This window comes from Emydura macquarii, unplaced genomic scaffold, assembly GCF_026122565.2.
Source record: "Emydura macquarii macquarii isolate MOO-44397 ecotype Brisbane River unplaced genomic scaffold, CSIRO-AGI_Emac_v2 contig_2676, whole genome shotgun sequence".
Lineage (NCBI taxonomy): Eukaryota > Metazoa > Chordata > Testudines > Chelidae > Emydura > Emydura macquarii.
The window spans coordinates 24036377-24055600 of NW_027132813.1; the positions used below are offsets into that span (position 1 = coordinate 24036377).

General features: G+C 43.3%; 1 protein-coding gene across 2 annotated transcripts in view; it reads right to left on the minus strand.

Annotated features, from left to right (window-relative positions):
• The window catches only part of THADA (THADA armadillo repeat containing), a 345314-nt gene that overhangs the window by 227961 nt on the left and 98129 nt on the right, over positions 1-19224 (minus strand). The gene's annotated exons all lie outside the window — the stretch shown is intronic.

The following is a 19224-nucleotide window of genomic DNA, read 5'->3' on the forward strand; positions in this document are numbered from 1 at the left end:
TCTGTGCCAGCAGGCCCCTGTGGCCATGCAAAGCTCACTGAAGGAATGGAACCCAAATTCTTTCTTTACAAAAATATATTAAAAAATAAAGGTCAATAGTTTGGTAAAATAACGAAAATAAAGGGCACAATTTTCAAAAATGGGTGCTTAAAATTAGGCTGTAAATCTGTATTTACTCTGATTACAACAGGAACTGGTGGGTGCTAACCATTTCTGAGAGTCAGACCACTTATTTGAGCACCAAAATATTGATTTAGAAACTTACTTTTAGGCACCAATTTACAAAGTTTTGGCCAAACAACAGAACAGTATGGCCACTTTTGTATTAACATATATGGTAGTTAATTTTTAATTAGCCAAGAAGTGTTAATCTTTATTGGTATCAGAGTGTAACTCAAGGTAGTAGCTCACAGCAGGGATATAAGACATGGTGGTAAAAATGCCCAAGCCCACTTCAGCCCTGTCTCTAATACAGCTTCCATCTTATGCTACTACCAGTGAAACTGAAAACTGCATCACTGGACACTGGTGGTAAATTCCAGGTCTGATTTTTGCCAGTGTGGATGCAGCCTTATAAGCCCACATAACCATATTCAAAAAAGATTTAAAAAAACATAAATAAAATACAGTTTATACCACCAACCAGCAAAGCTCAACCACTGATCAGACTTAATAAAGCAGCAAAGTTCAAGTTATGGCAGTGAATAAAATCAAGCTAAACCTAAGCTTTAATACAGCTTTTTAAACCAGTTTATAAACAAAAAAACTGTCTATCTGGCCAGGAAACTGTGTTAGTGCCTCTTTTGCAGAAATTGGATTTCAAATCTCATTGTAGAAAAGGGCATAATTAAAATATGCATTAGACAGATTGAAATGGGTTCTGAATTTTTTAAAGAATTAACCAGTAGAAGAAAAAAGCAGAATTGTATAGCACGTTTACCACATGATCTACTGGAAAAAAACATGAACGAATGTTAGCAAAGCTTCACTGTAAAGATTCATGCTAACAAACACAGACCTAGAACTACAAAAATCACAGGGAGGAATTCCAGGAATGAACATTAGTGAAAATAAGCGCACACAAAAAAAAACAAAAAACCCATGCAAGACTAAAATCACCACATGGCAAACATCAGCAAAGCCTCATTCAGTGCCCAGCTAACAAAACATGCCTTAGCTACAGGCCATAGAGTAAACACAGCAAAAATGATCACTAGATGGAAAAAAACTTTCAAATGCAGAGGTACAGGAAGATTTCAGTAGAGACATAAAAAGTATACCAAAATCCCAAATTGTCTATAACTACAGACATATACAGGGAATTTGCCATAGAATTTTGTTTGCTCCAGGAACAAATATTTAATTTTTAAAAAATTGAGCTTCTAGCTTTTAGGATTGTGAAGAAAATCTTCTAAATGTGAACCAACTGTAAACTGATGAAGTAATGACAATAATTTAAATGTCAACATTAGCTATTTCTCTAATTATTTTAGCAGAAACATTCAACTAATTGCTTATCCTACTATCCCAAACTGTTCCCCCAGTTGCCACAAGCTGCAAATATCCTCTTACCCAGCTGCCAAAACTTCCAACTTCTACAACACAGTTACATAATTTCTATACAAACTGCAGGACACTGACATTTTAAAACACAGGCAGTGCAAAAGAAAAACAAGGTTACTTACCAGTAACTGTTCTTCTTTGAGATGTGTTGCTCATATCCATTCCAATATAGGTGTGTGCGCACCCCGTGCACAGATTCCCGGAACTTTTTTCCTTTAGCAAGCCCCGTAGGGTCGACTCAGGAGCCCCTTGGAGTGCCGGGCTCATGCCACGGTACATACGGCGCTGCTGACCCCGCGGGCCCTCAGTCCCTTCTTTCTGCCGACTCTGACAGCGGGGATGGAGGGTGGGTGTGGAATGGATATGAGCAACATATCTCAAAGAACAACAGTTACTGGTAAGTAATCCTGTTTTCTCTCTTTGAGTGATTGCTCATATCCGTTCCAATATAGGTGATTAAATAGCCATACCCTGGAGGTGGGTAGGAGTCAACAGTGAGCTGCTCTCATCAGCACGACCCTGCCGAAGCCTGTGTTCTCTCTCACCTGCTGCACGATGGCGTAGTGGGACGTGAAGGTGTGGACCGACGACCAGGTCGCTGCTCTGCAAATGTCCTGCAGGGGCACTCGCTCCAGGAAGGCCGCGGATGAGGCCTGAGCTCTGGTCGAGTGTGCTGTCACAGGTCCTGGAAGCGGCACTTTCGCCCGCTCGTAGCATGTTTTAATACAGGCGGTGATCCAGATGGAGATGTGCTGGGTAGAGACAGGTGAGCTTTTCATCCAGTCCGCCACTGCCACGAACAGCTGCATTGACTTCCGGAACGGCCTGGTCCGCTCGAAGTAGAAGGCCAAGGCTCGACTGACGTTCAGCGAATGCCATCTCCACTCCTCCTCCGAACCATGTGGTATAGGAAAGAACATGGGGAGGAAGATATCCTGGTTATAGTGAAACTGAGACACCACCTTAGGCAGGAACACCGGGTGGGGCCTCAGTCGGACCTTATCTTTATAGAAGACCATGTAGGGGGGCTCCGAGGTCAATGCTCTTATCTCGGAGACCCTCCTAGCCAATGTAATGGCCACCAGGAAGGCTACCTTCCAAGAGAGGACAAGCAGCGGGTACATAGCCATGGGTTCGAACAGGGGTCCTGTCAACATGGCAAGGACAAGGTTCAAATCCAGGGAGGCACCGGGTCACGGACCTGCGGATACAGCCTCTCCACCCCTTTAAGGAACCTGACTGACATGGGGTGTGAGAATAATGACTTCCCTTCCATTGGCTGGTGGAAGGCCGAGATGGCCGCCAGGTGTACCCGGAGGGAGGCCAGTGCCAGGTCCTGGAGCTTCAGATGGAGCAGGTGCTCCAAAATCGTCTGTATGGGCGAACAGCTCGGTGGGATACCCTGGGACTCCGCCCAACAGGTAAAACGCTTCCACTTGGCCCGGTACACCACCTGAGTGGAAGGTTTTCTGCTACCGAGCAGAACCTGCTGGACCTGTATAGAGCAGGCTCTCTCTCCCTCCATCAGCCAGAGAGTCTCCATGCCGTCAGGTGGAGGGAGTCCAGGTCCAGGTGCAGCAGGCGACCTTGGTCCTGGGAGAGCAGGTCGTAGCGCCTCGGGAGCAGGTTTGGCGTGTCGATGGACAGGTCGAGCAGCATGCTGTACCAGTGCTGCCTCGGCCAAGCTGATGCAATCAGTATGATGTCCGCTCTGTCCCTCTTGATCTTCAAGAGGACCTTGGGTAGGAGTGGGATGGGGGGAAACGCATACGTGAGGGTCCCCGTCCAGTCTAGAAGGAACACGTCGGAGAGGGAGCCCGGATCGCAACCTTGGAGCGAGCAGAACCTCGGGCACTTCCTGTTCCAGGACGACGCAAACAGGTCCAGTTGGGGAACCCCCCCACTTTCGGAAAATTGAAGTCACCACCTCCGGATACAGTGACCAGGGTGAGAATGACCTGCTGAGGCGGTCCGCTTCGTTATTCCTGACCCCCAGGAGGTGAGAGGCAGAAATGTGGAAGTCGTGCCTCACAGCAAAGTTCCAAAGTCGAGTAGCCTCCTGGCAAAGAGCCGAGGAGCACGCTCCCCCCTGCCTGTTCATATAGAACATGGCCGCCGTATTGTCTGTGAGGACCGGAACCATCCTGCCCTTCAGGAACCTGAGGAAGACCTGCAGGCCAAGCGGACTGCTCTGAGCTCCCTGACATTGATATGGAGAGCTCTTTTGTCCGGTGACCAGAGCTCCTGGGTGCTCAGGTCTTTGCTGATGTGGGCCCCCCATCCCACGTCTGAGGCATCCGTTATCAGAGTCACTGAAGGAGCCAAGTCTCTGAAGGGGACACCCCTCAGAATCTTCCCCGGGTTCCTCCACCAGTCCACGGAGGACAGTACCTGGGTGGGAACCGTGACCACCCTGTTTAGTGAATGTCTGGCTGGTACATACACCGAGGCCAACCACCCTTGGAGAGGCCTGAGCTTGAGGCGAGCCATCCTCACCACATACGTGCATGCCGCCATATGTCCCAACAGCTGAAGGCAGTGCCTGGCTGTCATCGTGGGGGACCTGTGCAGATCAGCGATTATGGCGGCCATGGTCTTGAATCGAGGCCATGGGAGGAAGGCTCTGGCCTGGGTGGCATCCAGGGTGGCCTCTATGAACTCTATGCGCTGCACCGGGGTGAGCATGGACTTCTGCTCGTTGATGAGCAGCCCCAGTCTGGTGCATGTCGCGCAGATGAGTGCTAGGCTGTTCCTCACATGGGTCCTGGACTTGCCCCGAATCAGCCAGTTGTCCAGGTATGGGAACATCTGGATCCCCTTGCGGCGGAGATGGGCTGCTACCACTGTCATACACTTTGTAAAGACCCTGTGGGCTGACGAGAGGCCAAAGGGCAGGGCCAAGAACTGGTAGTGGCAACCAGCTACCATGAACCTGAGGATCCTTCTCTGACTGGGGAGGATAGTAACATGGAAATACGCATCTTTGAGGTTGAGGACAGCATACTAGTCCCCTGGATCTAGAGTGGGAATGATGGAGGCTAAGGAAACCATGTGGAACCTGATGCGTCTGATGAACCTGTTCAGACGGCGGAGGTCTAATATGGGCCTCAGGCCCCCCTTGGCCCTGGGGATGAGGAAATATCGTGAGTAAAATCCCCTTCCCCTTTCCTGTGGAGGAACCTCTTCCACAGCTCCGAGCAGGAGGAGGGAGTTGACTTCCTGTATGAGGAGCTGCTCGTGAGAGGGGTCCCTGAAGAGGGACGGGGTAAGGGGGAATCTGGGGGGAAGGCCGTGAGCTGGAGGCCATAGCCCCTGAGGACTACGCCGAGGACCCAGCGGTCCATGGTGATGGTTTCCCACTCGGCATAGTACGGCCGGAGACTGTAGGCAAAGAGCCGGGAGAGATCCAGGGGCAAGGAAGGAGTGCCACCCTCATGTGCACCATCAAAACCTTTTATTTCCATTGTTGCCCTTGCTGGGGCCTTGTTGGGGCCCCGCCGAGGACCCTGGGCAGTCATGGCGATTGGGCGCCCAGTAGCGATCCCGACCCCCCCTGGGTTGAGCACGTCTGGGGGCTGGCCTGGGTGGAGGAGGGGGCTGCCTCTGGGCCTGAGGCCGAGAATGGCGGCCTGTGGGGTGTAGAGCCCTAGGGACCTTAGGATTGCTCGCGAGTCCTTCAGGGCATGGAGCTTCTCATCTGTTTTATCTGAGAAGAGTCCAGCCCCATCGAACGAGAGGAATTGTATGGCTTGCTGGACCTCCTGGGACAAGCCTGAGGACTGCAGCCAGGAGCAGCGGCGCATGAGGATGGCCGAAGCCATCACCTGGCTGGCGGCATCCGTTGCATCACCGGCTGACTGTAATGTCGCGTTTGCCACTGCCGCTCCTTCCTGGGTCACAGTGGCAAAGTCCGCGGCCTGGTCTGGTGGCAACACCGACTGGAACCTCTGCAGCGAGGACCACAGGTTGAGGTTATACCTCCCGAGGAGTGCCTGGTGGTTAGCGACGCGCAGCTGCAGTGGAGTACACTTTACGGTCAAAGAGGTTCAGCTTTTTACTGTCTTTATCTTTAGGGGTGTTGCCCTGGCCGCCCTGCCGGTTGTGCTGGCCGACAGCGTCTACAACCAGTGTCCCCGGTGCAGGGTGGGTATACAGGAAGTTAAACCCTTCTTTAGGGACACAGTACTTCCTTTCCGCGGCCTTGGAGGTGGGGGCCACAGAAGAGGGGGTCTGCCAGAGGGTCTTTGCAAGCTTCATGACCCTCTTGTGCACCAGCAGGGCGACGTGTGATGGCCCTGCCAACCCAGATGACCCAAAGAGGGGGTCGTCCTCCTCTGACATTTCTTTAAGGTCCATGTTCAGATTGCCCGCCACCAGCTTTAGCCCGGAAGTCAAAGAGGGGGCCTTTACAGTCCCTGGCCGCCGCCTCATCTGGGGAGGGGGAGGAGGACTGTGGGAGGGGCCCCGTGGAGGGACCCTGGTCCGGTTGACCCGGAGGCGGGGGTGCTGGCTGGGCCACCAAAGAGTGAATGGACGTGGTGCTCTGGCCCATCTGGGTACCCCACGGCCCCCAGTACGGCCACTGCCAGGGGTCTTGGGGCCACGCCAGTGCCTGTAGCATGTCTGGCTGGCGTGCCTGGGATCCAGAGCCGCTAGACCGACGTTTGCGGCTCTGGGGTGGTGAGCGGCCCCGAGACGATGACGACGAGGAGTGCCGGTGCCGATGTCTCCGGTGTCATTGGGGGGAGGAGCTGCTGGAGGAGCTGGATGTAGATCTCCTCCTGCGCCTTGACCTCTTGCGGCAATGCTTCCCACCTCGGGATTGGGAGCGATGACGCCTATGTCTCTGTGAAGCCGAGCGAGAGAGTGATCGACTCCGCGGTGCTGAGACAATCGGTGCCGAGGCAGGCGGTGCCAGAGCTGGCGATGCCGGAGCAGGTAGAGGTGCCGGAACAGTTGGTCCCAAAGAAGTCAGTACCGAAGCACTTGATGCAGTGATGGGCACTGTGACCCATGTCAGAGATGGGGACAGCTCCGGGCTGTGCACCGGGGTTAGGGATCAGTGTTGAATGAGGCTCCGTACCGAGCTACCGGAGCCAGAGCTACGACCCCTGCACAAGGCGGAACTGGAACGGCGTCGCCTCACGCGTTTGCCTCGACTGCCCTCGGTGCCGAGGAGCTTGACGACTCAGAGTCGGAGCTAGGAGGGGAGCCCGCACTCTCGACCCTCCTCGACCGTCTGGGGGGAGACCTCGACTCCTGTCTCCTCCACCCACCGGGGCAACCCACAGCGGGTTTACCCCGAGACACCGGTCCTGGAACCCTCGGCCGAGGAGGGGACGGAGGCACGGGCAGGCCCATGAGGGCACATGCCGCCGCGAAAGCCTCTGGCGTCAACGGCCCTTGAAGGGGCGCTGCCCCACCCCCAGGAGTCGGGGGAGGCTCCCTGCGAGGAGATGCCAGTGCCGGAGTAGCCTCCACGGCACGTGGCTGGGGCATCTCCTGTGTTGCTCCCTGCTGTACCAGTCGCAGGGAGGAGTCCATGTGTGTGGCCTCGGGCCACTTCTTTTTCTTCGGCACCAAACCAGTGGAACACTCCACACCGAGGAGATGCTCAGTGCCACCGGCAATCGCGATGGCTCGGAGTCCGGGCGGAGCGCAGACTCCATCAGGATAGCCTGCAGCCAGGCGTCCCACTCTTTTTGGGTCCGTGGCTTGAAGGCCTTGCAGATTTTACACTTTTCTCGTCTGTGCTGCTCTCCGAGGCATTGGAGATAGCGATCGTGAGGATCACTCACAGGGAAGACTTTTGCACACACGGTGCAGGCTTTGAAGCTGCTGGAGCCAGGCATGGCTCTAATGTAGCCCCTAAGGGCACTATCTACTCTTTAACTTATCTAACTACTATCACTGTAAACTATGAACAATCAACTAACAAAGAAACACACTAGAATGCTAAGGGAGGCTACTTGCGATATGCAAGAGGCAGACGTTCCAGCAACCGTCACATGCAGAAAGAAGGAACTGAGGGCGCGTGGGATTGGCAGCACCCTATGTACCGCGGAATGAGCGCAGCACTCCAGGGGGCGCCAGTTCCAGGAATCTGTGCATGGGGCACGCACACACCTATATTGGCATGGATATGAGCAATCACTTGGAGACAATAATATTTAACAACAAATTAAACAGCACAAGGGACATCTTACTAATTGTATCATTCTTTTTCCTTTCTTAAGTCAATAAAACTTAATCCACCTTGAAGATGCCGTAGATTCTAGCTACAGTATTTGGGTCAAACTTGGGCATAGTCTTAAAGGGTGATTTGGTGTCACTAATGAACTAATATCCTCTTCTTATGGACTCATAACAAGCATGCAATTCCTAAAACCAAAGAAATGTTAATACCTATAAACACAAACTAAAAGAAAAAAAATAACAGTAGGAAAAAAAACTATCTGGGACTAAAGAATAGAGAAGTTTGATTAAGCCCACATCAATCCACAAAACTATAAAGAAAAACCCTCACAATTTTAACAGCATCTAACCTATCATATTGTAGATGTACATCGATACAACTCCAGAGACTCTGGATTTCTTGCAGAGGTAAACACATCATAGAATCAATTTCACAATATTATGGCAAGTCTGACATTTTGAAACAAAAATGTCAACATAAGACACCTTAACATCAAATCTACCCCAATATTTTTCCCCCTTTGACACTCAAGGAAAAATCTCTCTCTGAAATCTGACTTCTTGGAAACATACGGTGATTTTGAGGTATTATTTCCAGCCAAAAATTACATTGTTTGGAAGGATCAAGAACTGGAGAAATGGCTAGAAAGCCAAGCAAACTCAAACTGAAACCACTGTAGCCAGTTCCTGGAGGCTTGTTTACATTATAGCAGTACTGTAGTAGTTTTTACAATATGTTGCATTTTCACGTTATTATAACAATTCAGGCACCAAGTAGTATTAGACAATTCCCAAGCAAATGTTACCAGGAAAGCCACGTTTCTAATGTGTGAAAAGATCTATTTAACCCCAAAAATAAAAAATCATTTTTCTCTCAGAAATAGTGGAAATTTTCTAAGAGAAGGCAGTATGGTCACTGTTATAAAGGGTTAACCTCTGAAACATCTAATCGGAAACACCTTCAGATGCAGTATCTACACTCTATTAAAACTATTAAATGTCTTCTCTAGATTTCTGATGATTAAATACAAATAATTATGTAAATGTTCTTGATTTAGGATGAAATACTATAGCTGATAGCTCTTTATAGGAGTTCTTAACACTGTAGCCTCTTCATTTCCAGAAGGATTTATAACTATATAAAAATAGCCTGTCAATGTGTCTGCAGAGGACAGAAGTCTTGAAAATAGTTGAATGAAACAGATAATTTTTGGTGAATGGGGGGCATAAAATATTCAGTTTTGATGGGGTTTGTTTGTTTGTTTTTGTTTTATTTTGTTTTTAAGAACGTATGTAATTCTTTTTTTAAACAAAAGCAGCAGCCTTGGAGTTCTAAAAACATAGCATTGCCCAATAGTGATTGGCAGTATCAAGATAACTGCAGCTGTTTTAGGTACCCCAAAAAATGTCTTAATTTTCAAAAAGTGCTGAGCACCTGCAGCTTTCATTGATCTCAATGGGTAGTTTGAGCACCTCTGAAAGAAAAAATGTACAAGCAACTAGTTAAGAGCTTGTTCATGTCACAATAGGCTCATTTCAATATACAAAATAATTCAGTGACCATAAATGAAATAAAAATTAAGCACTAATTGAAAGTTCCTAAAACGTAAGTGCTCAATATACAGTGCATGTAAATTTAAGCAGTGTCTTGATATTCAAAAGATAAAAAAATCAAAAGGTATTTGCCACTGAATTGGGCAAGTCACATAACACCTGTCTCTCAGTTTTCTACCCAGAGCCAGTATGAGGGGACGAAAGGAATCTACTCAAAACCAGCTTGCTACTTCTCAGATATTTGCAGAAAAAATGTCTAAAGATAGTGAGAGGAAGCGTTTACTTCTGCCTCTGAGGGTATGTCTACACTACAACTGGAGATATAATTTCCATCTCTGGTAAATACACCCGAGCTAACTCAGGAATAGAAATGTAAGCTGCGGCAGCAAGAGGGGTTAGTTGCCTGAGTATGTGCTTAGGGTTTCAGATGGAATTGTATTCTGGTGACTAATTTCTCCTGCTGCTTGTGCCACCATGGCAACACTTTATTTTAGCATACTAGCTCCAGAGGTAGCAGGTATGTGTACCCAAGTGGAAATTATACCTTCAGTTCCAGTGTAGACATATCCTCAGAGAACTGGTTACTAAGCAGTAACTTTGGCTGCCTCCTGTTCCAGTGCAGAAAGGAAACAATATAGTACAGCACACTAGTGGAGTTGCTGTGAACAAAAAGGAAGTTCTACAAAGTTGTGACCTACAAACTGGAAAGTTCAAGGGAGGAGAAAAGGAAACCGACCAACACTGGAGCAGCAGAATGAACATACAGGAAAGTAGGTAAACAGGAGATAATATGGGGTAGGAGATTTTTGGTTGGTTGCTTTTTAAACAGTGATGATGTTTTGGATTTCCACAAGCAGAAGTGCATGTGCACTGTCAGGCATCTCATGCACACAGAGATTTTTGTGCAGTGGTTAAGAATATTGTATTACCTTCACATTTGGCATAAAAACAGTGGTTGACATTTTCATAGCACAGGGCATTTAGTCACACATTTTCCACTAATTTTAATAGAAGAAGAATGGCTAAAGACCCTGCACTACTTTTTTTTTTTTAAATTTAATTTTTTTTTTTTTTTTTAAACATTTGGCTCACCGTTACCATGGTATAAATAGACACATGCACTCACTCGCACACAGTCACTGCAACAGTTCTCAAAAAGCCAACTAATATTTGCTTTAGAAAAAAGGAATATACAAACGATGGATACAAAGACTATATAAAGATGACTAAGTGATGGAACAAACAGTTGCTGATAGTGTTCAGATGCAGATTTTGGCACCGTAACTACCTTTAATTAAATCCTTTCAACTGACATTTAAAATCGCGAGATTTTATAACACACCAAAAATGTCGTTTACAAAATAATTAACTGGGAAGAGCCCAAAGACATTGTTACATTTATTTTTTCCATGTCCATCTTTAATTGTTTATTACTGTTTCAAACTTTCCCCTGCTTATATAGCTCAATCATGCCCTCTATCATTTCAGTTTCTCTTTCTTCTGTATGTAGATACAGAACATTTTAAAAGAGTAATATTTCAAACAGAACTAGCAAGGTCTAAATAGTGAGGAATAGTGCTGGGTTATTTAATATAACAAGGATTATTTTAATGAGAACCAGAGAGTTATCAGTAGAATAATAATGGATTATATTAACAATTTTCTTCTTTTGCTATATATCTCACGTAAGAATATTTAGCCTCATTTTGACCATCACGTCAAAGATACAGACGGCATATTCAACCACACTTCTTCCCCTAAAATTGCCACATTTATTTATATAATACCATTAAGTGTCCAGGACACAAGTAAATAAATAAAACAGAACAGTAGGTCTCTTCCCTTTAGATCCTACAGTTTAACAATGACAAAAATTAAACACAGTACACCAATTATCTATATATGCCACATGGTGGTCTAGAGCACAATCCTTTCTTTCTCGTACCGTTTCAGTGTATGGTGGCACCCCATTCAGGCTAATTTACACAGCAGTGTTAATGGATTCTGGGAACAATTCTTTCCAGCACTCTTCAGAAGGAAGAATCACCAGGATCCAGAGACTTTATGGGAGGAAAAGGAGTACTAATTTGTTTGAGTGGTAGGAGTAAATCAGTGTCAGTCTCCCCTTCTACTTATGTTTGACCCCTAAAGAAAAGTCCTAACAAACCACAACACCACAGCAACTCTTAACTGAAGAATCCTGCCCTTCATTCTAACTTTAAGGTCATATTGCACCTGCCACTCATGTAATCGTTTCATCTATCCCCTTCATCTGAACTTACTCTTTCCATACTCTTTTGTCTGTGTGAATCTACTCCACAGTTCATTAAACAGAACGACAAGGTTTATGATGCTAGTTAGAAAATTGTTATTGTAAAATAATATAGAGAATTCTTATGAAGCAGAAGTTACTTTGTAGGCAAAGAGTGGAGATGTACATGTAGTGTTATAACTTCCTTCTTTCATTGTGCTATTACAGCTGAAGTTCATAACTGAAGGTAGATGTAGATCTATGAAACTCCTCAAAAACAAACTTCTAGAAAAGTCTATTTTAAGCTACAACTAGAGGGCAATTTGCTATGTGGATGATTAAAGTTTCTGTTTAAAAAGGAGGAATGAGAAAAGTAGTTTGCCTCTCTCACACCAAGTTAACATAAGGGGATATTGTTGTACTTTTTATTGTCAATAACTTCTCTATGTATTTGTACCTGCTTGTATGGCTTTATTTGTTTGCTAATAGAATCTTTGCAGGCTTGCAGCAAGTGAAAGGCCTCATTCTTATTACTCTCCTTTCCACTCCTCTGATAAGATTGAGCAATATCACTGTACTATCTCAAACAAAATAAAAAAACATTTTAGAATTTAATAGACTTAGTTAGCCCTGGTCTACACTTACCTGGAGATTTGGCAGCAGTCGACAAGAGTTACGCAAACTACGCAGAGTTAGCCTGCATAACTCCTGTCGATTGCTGTGCTTCTCTTCTGCGCGCCGTCTTCACTGCACTACACTGATGGGAGCACTACGCCACTTGAAGGAGTGGTTTACTAATGTTGACTTCCTGATTGACTGAGCGGGTCTACACTGACCGCTCAATCGATCCAGAAAGATCGATCTGATGGTGGCGACTTTGCCGCCATCAGTATAGACATACCCTTAGAATTCAGTCTAGTTATAGATAGATTTCAGTTTTCTATTAGACAATAGGCATGACCACAGGTCAACTGGTTCCCCTCCACCATCTTTTTCATCCTGCTTCTCTCATGAGTGTCTCTAGGCCAACATGACATCTCAAGAGTTATTATTTTCATGTATTTATCAATTCTGAACAAGTGCTGTGACCTAATGTGTAGGTCAAGATCTGTATTTGTACATTTAGCTGTCTTTGTAAATATGTCTTGTATTATTGTATTTGCATGCTAGCTGTACATTTAAAATTGTTTAACAGATTTGTTTATAAAAAAATAAAAAACTAAAGAGCTTGGATGCTGTGGTACTCTTTACTTAACTATGCTGCAGTGTATACTTAGAACATACTGTAGTGGATCAGTTTAACTCCTAAGTACTGCAAGGACATTTTGTGTGTACATCTCATTTTACCATGACATATGTCATAGATTATCTGCTTCTATAATATCTCAGATTTCTTATTTTTCAGAAAAATTAAAGGCTTTATGGCCTTGTGTCCTGCCTTTAATAACTAACACTATAAAGTACATTTGTGAATCATTTGCTCATATGGTGAGTCTGGAGTAAAAAGAAAACAGCAGGAGAGGTTTAAAGACAATTGACCTTCTGAGGCTATCAAGGCCTCTCCAATACCCATTCTAAATCATAAATACCAAAAAGAGGAATCCTGGACTGCTGACAGGCACTCACAAATACCAAAACTGGTGTGGAGATGAAGGATATAACAAAAGTAGACATAAGGAAGAAAAGAATAAAGGAATAAGTGAAGGGAAGAAGCAAAAAGTAAGAGGAGACTTTTACAGAGGCTTTTTTAAAGGGTGTAGTTTTCATGAATACATGGAGTCCTCTTTTAAATATTTTCCTGCCAAGAGTAACATCTACTTTTACTATGACAATGACTACACTGAAATTATTGAACTCTAAACAATTATCTAGCATATCACACAGAGGCAGTTTAAACAGAGACTGAGATCCAAATTCAGCCCTGGACTCAGCAGGCACAACTTCCACTGAAAGCATTTTAAGCCAAGGCTGAATTTAGGCCTGGAACTATAAATAGCCATAGGAAAGGGACACGTTTTCAAATCTAATTTGATATACTTGCCTCTTTTGCTTTCATCAAATCATGAAAGCAAACAAACAAAATGAACATACACTTGCTTACTTAGTGGACAGAATATTCAAAGGCCTTTTTTTAAATGACTTGTTGACTTTTGGTTTTTCTTCCTCCCTCTCCCCTAAATCTCTCACCAGATAGATCCTCCTATCCCCAAAATACACGACTTCTTCTACCTTATGTAGAATCAGAGACAACAATAAAACAGACTGAGTAGATCACTCATCTCTATTCCAGTACAGAAACAAGCCTTAACTATGTATTTGTGAAATGGTGCTGAACATGGTAGGTTCTGATCTATACTTGCATTTAAATCTTGTGCACCTCTGCTGGTGCTGAACCTGTTGTTGACATTCTTGTCAGCAACATGTAATTTTTACACTGTAGACCAGGCCAGAGATAGAATCCAAACCTCAAATATTCATATCATCCAGTAGGTCACCAGCCAGATTTATCCTACTTGTAAGCAACCTGGAATGCATACAAGGTTTGGGGTGGATGAAGCATCCCAGAAGTTCCAGACATAGTGATCACCCTTAAAAACTTTTCAGTTGCCTGAGATATCTAAATAACATGAGACATCAGTCTGTGCAGTGCTTCTTAAACTAATTAGTGGGAAGCTTACGTAATATCACAGTAACTTTATCTAATTGCAAAGGCAAAACTGGAAAGGTTTTAAGGGCAACTACTATAGTTTTGCAAGGTAAAACAAAGACTGAATGATAAACGGGCTTCAACATTAACAGCCACTGAAATTAGTTCACACATCTATTTGGGACAAATCCAACCCCTTGCTCTGGGCCATCGTGACCTCTCTTGTAGCAGTACCAGTAAGGTTCCACTGCACAGGACACTGGGCAGGTTTTGGTGATCCCCAGACAGGGCACATGCAAAACCCAGCTCTGAGAGGCCCCTTGTGACCCACAGCACATCAGAGATCAGAGGGCTGATGGATCTGTGATAAAAGGGGTTAGCAATGGGTTCAGCACCAGTTCAAGTGCACATGGTTTAACTGCAAGAGTGCACAAGGACAAACCACATTCAGCAACATTTCATAAGCCACTGTTAATGCCTGCCTGGAGCAAGTCTTAACCACAGCTTTCTGAACTAGTACAGGGCATAGTTTGTCCTGGTCTATATTTGCAGTTAAAATGTGTGCAGCTGATTGATCTAGTGTGAAACCCAATGCTAACCCCTGCTGTAAGCAATGGGTCATTTTATCTTGTACATGAGGCTCAAAGGCATAAATACCTGTTGAAATTCAGTTAATAATGCTTTTGACATGTCAGCAAGAAACATAGTAGCGCAAAGTGACTGGCCAAGGCAAACCTCAATAATATAGCAGATGTGGTCAAGGACATGGGTGTGGGTTCTAACTTAGCTTTCGTTTTTTTCTCCACCACATCACCATCTGCGATAAGGCCATCATTCTCCTGCTTACAAAAACATTTCCAGACAATGGCTATTAACGATATCATAATAGTCTGAAATTACAACTCAAGCTTCTGCCTCTATAGGTTAGTTTATTTTAATGTTTTTTTTCTTTTATAGTTTCCCAGATAAGGATCTCCTTAGTGTTCAAATGCTGTTGAACACTGCAATCACATGACCTACCTACTCATTAGGTTTTCTTAACAATTCTCCTTAGTGTCCCAAATTAAGCTTTCTACCAAACATTTCTCTTTATGTACAAACCACATCATTATTTCTGGACTTGTTTAGCAATTTCTCATTTAACACATTTCAATCTATGTTTAGGGTACTGAAGTTTGCCTTCTAGTGGGGTCTACTGTAACTATGGACTTTTCAATTCAAAGATATGCTCCTCAAATATCTAACAACCTTCATATTTGTTGGCATTTTTAGACATAGGGCCCATATTTAGGTCTGGGGACATATGTGTATAAAGAAATAGACTGACCCCTACACCATGTTCCAAAATGTTCCTCCATAATATTATCTTAGAGAGTCTACAAAGAGGATGAAGCCAAAAAGATGTAAAGTACTTCTACTCCCTGGTCCTGCTACAAGCTAGATTTTCTGGTAAGTTTTTATATTTGAACAAATTTGTATTTTCCTATTCTCACCTGTAATGTATTGTGAACGATTTAGGAACACATATCATATACGATTATTCAAATCCTCACAAAACACACACACTCATAATTCAGCTCCTCCTATAGCTGGAATGATATGTTCAGCATGAGGCTTCTAAAACTGTTTTTCAAATATACAATATAAATATTTTCAGACAAAATGCTAAAACAGAATTAAGGCTGGCAGTATATACTGGTTATTTAGGATGAAATACATCACAGGGATGTTACAGTTATCTCAAAACCAAATGGTATAAATCCAGGAAATTCAGAGTTAAGATAACCTTAAAAGAAATCCAAACATGTGAAGAGGTATGGAAATGCAGGTTGGGCAACCTCACAATCTGAACTCTGTCCTGAAGTGACATACTGCAGTAAATACATGACTATAATTAAGACATGACAGTGTTTGTGGTCCCTAATTAAAAGAAACTATTTCATATAGAGTTACGGATGTATCATAAAATTCATCATGGGAAGTGCTTGGAGTCTCAGAGACATTTTGATTTAAACATATTTGTGTGTCAGATTCTGCCAGCCTTTTCTCAAGCTGACTCTGCAAACAGCCCCAATGAAGTTAAAAAAAATCACGGCTTAGATTGCTTTTGAGATTCACATTGAATATTATGGCTAAATCATCTTTCAAACTTGGTAATATAGTTCTCTTCATTTAGAAGTTATTCTCTGAATCAGTACATTACTTTTTGTAGGGCAGAGTTATCAAACAGTTAAATGCATTGTTTATTAATAAATTAAAATGTTTCTTATAAGATTAGGTTAGAAGACAGGTGGGTTGTGTGGGGTTTTTTAAGTGTCTTCGGCCACCACTTAGCTGTGTTCCACACCAGCACCAACAATGTAATTTCTTTAATCCCGTCAGACTGGGAGTTGTGTTTTCATGGAACAACATTCATTACCTGCTAAGGATGCAAGAAACGTCTGGTACAAGGAAGCTTTTAAAAAAAAAGGGCAGAAGTCTGTCAAAATAAACATTGCAGCTTGAAAGGAAAGTACTGAAAAAAATCCATTTTCAAAAAGAACTCTGATTATTTCTTACTGTATCTGTAGGCACCTATGAGCTACTAGAGCTTCAGTAAACAATAGGCTCCAGCTAAGAAAGATGATCTTGTTGTAATTTACTAACTTCTCCTAAAAACAAGCAGTGGGATCTTTATTTTAGTATGAAGGAATCTTCTTGGCATGAATTTATGTTACTCTTTAAAATGCCAATCAGATGTCAAACAAAATTGGCCATTTTAAGATATTATGGCTAATGCAGACAAGAGCATGCACTTGTGAATTGGACAGACAGACCAACAAGACTAGGCACCCCTGCCTACTTACGTATTCATTTGGTTGGCCGACTGGGAAATGTCAGCATTTGAAGTGTAAGAAATTTAAGTTCATAGCAATGGACATTGGACAGTCCTGCTGGAAAGATCCAGTTAGGGATGGAGATGAAATAATAATTTTAGCAGTTCTTCTCTAGATAATCTTGCTCTGCAACAATCAGTACACTTTTCTATTAGACCTAGCCATATGATGCCATTTACTTTAATACTGTCTCTAGAGAGCTCATGGTATTAGCTTTCAAGGTTGAAAACTGTTACATGCTTAAAGAGAATTTTAGTACTCCCACAAGACATCCTGACCATATAACCGACCTTTCTAGGGGGAAAAAAAAGGAAAAAGTAATCAACAATATTGTGCATATCCTTGTTATTAATTAAAATAAATGTTATAATGTAGTAGCTAATAAAAAGCCCTGTATAATTATACAAGGATGTAAAAGGATTATCTCATCTTTTTCATATACAGATTTATTACAGTAAGTAATTCAATTCTAGGACACCTTCAGTTAGAGCAAAGGGTGATAGCCTTTTTATTACATCATCATGGAGTTAACAAGAACAACTTAGATTTTATTTACTACACTGGCAGAAGGGGGAATTTCTGAAGAGGGATGGAAGAATAACTATGCATCAGTGGAATTTATAGTTTTAGTAAATGTTAGGTTTGTTTTCTAAGGAATTATAACAACATACTTAAATTCCAGAACAGTAAGCAAAATAGCTTAAGTTCACTGACTTGAGAAAACATTCTTTTATACTGTATAGTTCTAAAATAAATACTTAAAAGAAATAGAGACCAAACCATTTCTTAGTTTTCATTTTCCTTCACATAGAAGTGCTAGAATAAACATTCTTACTAGTTTACACTGCCTGTGTTTTATGAGGTTAATAACTGAACTGTCAATCAAAGCCTATATAAATACAGGTTGAATACTTTCTGCTTTAGAAGCACTTTTATTTACAAAAGTGGGTAGCCAAAATTTCCACAGGACTACATGTATGCTTTGATCTATTTTACTTACAAGTCTCTTTATACCTGATGGTTTGCTATTTATGATACCTTTGTGTAATTATATATGGGAAGAGCAGCTGTGCAGAGCAAACACTTAAGAAAAACCTCAACTGAGAGGAATAAAGTATTATGCAGCTTACCAAAATAATTTTTAAAAATAATCTTTCTTAAGGTAACTTTCTTGGTATGATGGCAAGAGATCTTAAAATATGATGTGTCAGAATAAAGGAGTGTCACTTACATCTGAGTTAACATACAGACTGATATCAATATTCACACAACACCAAATCAAATAATTATGTCAGAATTAAGAGAAATTAAGATGTTCCATCACTAGAAATAAGAACAAAAAACTAAGGGTATATCTACACAGCAACTAGACACTCGCAGATGGCCCATGCCAGCTGGCTCGGGCTGAGGGGCTGTTTCACTGCCGTGTAGATTTCTGGGCAACAGCCCCACAGCCTGTGTCCCACGAGCCCGAGTCGGCTGTCACAGGCCAGCCTCAGATGTCTAGTTGCTGTGTAGACATACCCGATTTTACCTCCTCATATTCAGAAGTCTTTGCTTCATTTGATCTGTTTCAGGCATGTAAGAAGAAAGAATAAAAAATCCAATTAAGTTTTGCTTTTTCCATATTTAAAACAAATGCATGGTTTGAGCAAGCCCTTTACTCATCTCATGCTAGTGCACAGATTGTTATCCCTTCTCATTTGAGATAGCATTTTATTCAAGTTGGCAGATTATACCCATCATTGTGGTAAAATGAGGAACCACCATTCGGATTTTTGACATTCCATCTCAAAATAGAGTATATAGCTCTGATTCAAGACAGCAGTTCAGCATATGCTTAAGTCTCTTCTTATTCAGGAAAGCGCTTAATAGAGTGACCAGATGTCCCAATTTTATAGGGACAGTCCCGATATTCCGGGTTTTTTCTTATATAGACACTTATTACCCCTCACCCCGTCCCGAGTTTTCATACTTGCTGTCTGGTCACCTTAGCACTTAGGTACATGCTTGAAAGTTCTGCACTCGTTTAAGTCCCATTGATTTGACTGAGAGTTAAGCATGTATTAAATGCTTTTCTGAATTTGGACCTATGTACACAGCATTGTGTCTACCAAGGCTATTGTTTGTAGATTTTA